Raw genomic sequence first — 4058 nt, forward strand, 5'->3', positions numbered from 1 at the left:
ATAGCTATATATATATATATGCCATCGAACAATATTGGTCATGTTTCAATCTTGCCTCTTTGGAGGCAAAGTACAAAGTGAGTGATGAAGATGAGGTTGAGGGGAGAGAAAACAGCAATATCCTGAAATTGCCTTTTCTTACTACACGACAAGAAAACAGAGAGCAATAACATTTATTTAGAGATGAGTATTAGAAAAGACAATAAAATAGTTGAAAGACCTTCCCGTGAATTCACATCAACATTGTCGTAAGATATATGTGCATGAGTGAATTTCTTTGGCTTTACCAGTATTTAGATACTTCGTCATCACGTTTTTGCCAAGTGAGCCAAACCGATGGATATTTCAAAGGAGCATGGCCTCAAATTTAATTTAATCGGTCAATAGTATTTGTAAAAAAAAATTTGACCAAAACGCAGAGCAATAATGAACCCCAACCAACTAAAAAATGTAGAAAGAGTTTGGCAAAACTGCAGCAGTCCTTAAGCCTGAACTTTTGCCTAAAGTACGACATTTATAATAGGAATTTTTTTGACGATATGGTTAAGTTAAAAGTGCAGTGAAGTTTAGCTCAACACATAGCAACCATTGGTTCAAATTTTGCCAAAAGTATAGTAAGTATAGTAAATAACTTAGTCCAAAATTCAGCAGCAGTAAAAGAAAAAATACAACAACCCGGGGCTTAGAATACATGACAAAATGGAGAAGCAAAGGGCAAAAAATGTAGCAGTGATTCGAGGTAACGATAAACATGCCAAACAGAAGTTATTCTAGTAAGGTTGTTTCACTGTTAGCCTGAACAGATTGTAGCAGAAAAATGGTGAAAGTTCTAACCTGTCTCATTCCAGCCTTGAGGCAGCTTTCCTATCCCCATCTGTTTACCTCAAGTCGACAGCTCCAAAATGGAAGAGAACTCTGCAATGTTAGTGCTATCCTGACAGAGCATTTGCTTCCAACAGCTTGCTCAAACATGTCGGGCAGTTCCTATGCTAATGCAGTGAGCCTCAAGTCCATCACTTGCAATAATAGATACTATATCTTGGAAGCATTTGACAAAGAAATGTTATGATCATCCTAGAGAGAAATCAGTAATCATGTTAGGTTGAAGTCATGTGTATAAAAAATAATTACTGAGAAATATAAAAATGATTCAGAAACATTGAATTACATCAACTGACTAATATGCTTTCTGAACCATATATAAGAAATCCAAAACTGAGTGAGGCATTGTCCATGACATGTCCAAAATGGCAAAAATCATGCTTCAAATCCAATAAGTGACCTGACATAAAGTGGTACATGTAAATCTCAGTAAAAGATTTCTTTACCATTTTATGGGACGAAATTCTAGAAAACCATGAAAAATCTTCAATCAAGCTTCTTTATCCTAGTAAATCAACGAAGACATATTCTTCTTCCTGTCTTGAAAAAGTGGTAACTAAACCTACCAAATGTAATGTAGGACTAACAGAAATGAAAGTCCCATAAGCAAATAACAAAGGAAAAGTATAAAGTTTCTTGCTTAAATCATATATCCCATAGGTCCTTCAGCTGCCCATGGCTTTAATCTAGCATTTACATGTGCAAGAAAATGTAACAACCCAACTAACACTTCTATGTAATCCTGCATCACTTCAATCTGGGAATAAACAATGAGCAATGATCTGATTATACATCAATGGTTGCCTTGCTAATGGGAATATCCCATTTACCATTTGGATTTCAAAATTTACAAGGCTTAGTTACATTACATCATAGTAAATCTTCTATTAAAAAAATAGATTTATCGCATGCTACAATAGCTTTAGAGCTTACAGAGAACCTAAGTTCTATTCCACAAGAAGAGACCTTATGGAACTAAAGCAACGCTAACACATGATACCAGTAATATGCATGTTAATAGTTGGTGTTTCCACTTACTCTTGCAAGATTAGCTAGTGTATTCAGAAAATGCTCAATAATATGGACAAAACATATTACTCGAAGATCCACTAACAATGTTTTTTTCCTTTTTCAAAGATTGATGAGAAGCAAATATATTCAAGAATACAAAAATGAAGAGTCGGTTACATACTCCTGAACATATGATTTTCCAAGCTTTCTCGAGGCATAAATTCATAAACTAACAGTGTCTGATCATCTTCAATGCAGTAACCAATCAGTTTAACCAAATTAGGGTGAAGAAGATCACCCAGGAAATTCACTTCAGCCTGCCAAATGGACAAGACTTAATACAAAACCAAAAATGAAAGTAAAAAGAAAAAGAAGATAACAACTTATGAATGTAGCGTATGAGGCGGCACATGTCATTCTATCTTTTTTGAACAATGAAAATGCTACCAAACTTTTAATTTTGAAAAGAAGTTGTAGACTTTCTATTATCAATTCAGTGACAAAAACCAATAAATTACTACTTAAGATGATTAGTATTTTAAAAGAGTTAGTTAAAACTGTTCATGACAGTTAGTTAGCTCAGGGCTGAGCTAGTGCAAAGGGCGGAGAATTCAGTAGTTGAGTAGTTCATTGAGGTTGTGTATAAATAGAAATCGTAATTGTACGTTGATCACATTTGATGATCTTCTTCTCTTCTCCCTTGTAAATTTTGTGGGATGGAACAGAAGATAGAAAATAATAATTGACACGAGAAGGAGCATTGAAATATTTTATCATTTGAACGGTGTACATACCAGTGGCTGATTGAGTAGCCTCAGTAGGTATTTTAGAAGTCAATGCAGACAATGTTGTGAAGTATGCTATACAAATAAGATTATCAGCAGGCAATCTAGCAGCAAGAACTGATGGTGATGCCTGCAGAGCTTTGAAAATAGCCACAAGTTAAGCATCACTGAGAAAATTCATTAACAATAATTATCTTATGTACCAACATGGGTAGAACATGTGAAGTGGTCATAATCATGAATAATACACTTCTATATACATCTTTGATAGTACAATACTGTTTAACTACAATATGATAAAGATATCAATATATTACTTGGAGAGAATACACAATTATGCCACAGGAAAACCAGGAACAATAACATTTATTTAGAGAAGAGTATAAAAAAAGGCAGCAAAATATTTGAAAGACCTTTCTGTCAATTCACATCAACCTAAAGTAGCATAGTTGATTTTTTTCAAGAACAAAGAAAATGTGGCATGGCATGGCTGGAAGCTAGGTAGTGGCTCATTCACATCTATCTATTCGCTCTTGGAAAAACTAAAATTAGTAGTTCGGAAGACTATAATTCACAATAAAATTCCTGCAAGTTCATATACATTATGTATTTCATTATCGGGGAATAACCAAAAACTCATTGTGCAAGAAATGAGAAACAAAGAGTCAACTGTGAAAATTACACCTTAAGTGTTGAATATTTGAATTTCATCACTGAATTTGTCAAAATACACGTCAACCATCAATGGTTCACTTCTCCTACGTGAACATATGGTGATATTTCAAGTAAGAAACTCACTTCTCTTATAGCTTAGGTAAGTTTTCAGCCTTCACTCCATAAACAAATACAGAGAAGTGGCAGATTCAATCATTTTTGAAGAATTTCATCAAATTTGTGTCGAAACTAATACAACATTTCGATCCACAAAAACTACACATGTGATTCCCAAAGTCTGAAAATAGTACAAAAGTTAAATAAATATTGACATATTTATTTCCAAGATGAAAAAAAGTAACATAAAATAGCAAAAGAAAGAAAATAAATAAACGATCCCAAATAGTATGAACGGACAGCAGACCTAAGTTTACTGTGAAGGACATAATAATAGCTGTAGCGGAAGGAAAAAAAAAAGAACTTGCGATCAAATGCAAAAAATAGCAGTAGCACCTTAGACGCATTTCTTGTGGACAATGGATGGACCAGACCCGTCGTACTCGCCCTTCAAAATCCATATCTGATTAAGTACGGTACATGTTTAAGTTAGCAACAACACAGTTGAAAATGTAGTTTAAAATGCAAAAGAATATGCAAGAGAAGAATTAAAAAAAAAAAAGCTTGCTTACTGGAAGGTGCTAATTGAAGTGAGGATGGATACTCACT

Source organism: Solanum tuberosum, unplaced genomic scaffold, assembly GCF_000226075.1.
Source record: "Solanum tuberosum cultivar DM 1-3 516 R44 unplaced genomic scaffold, SolTub_3.0 scf00153, whole genome shotgun sequence".
NCBI classification, from domain to species: domain Eukaryota; kingdom Viridiplantae; phylum Streptophyta; class Magnoliopsida; order Solanales; family Solanaceae; genus Solanum; species Solanum tuberosum.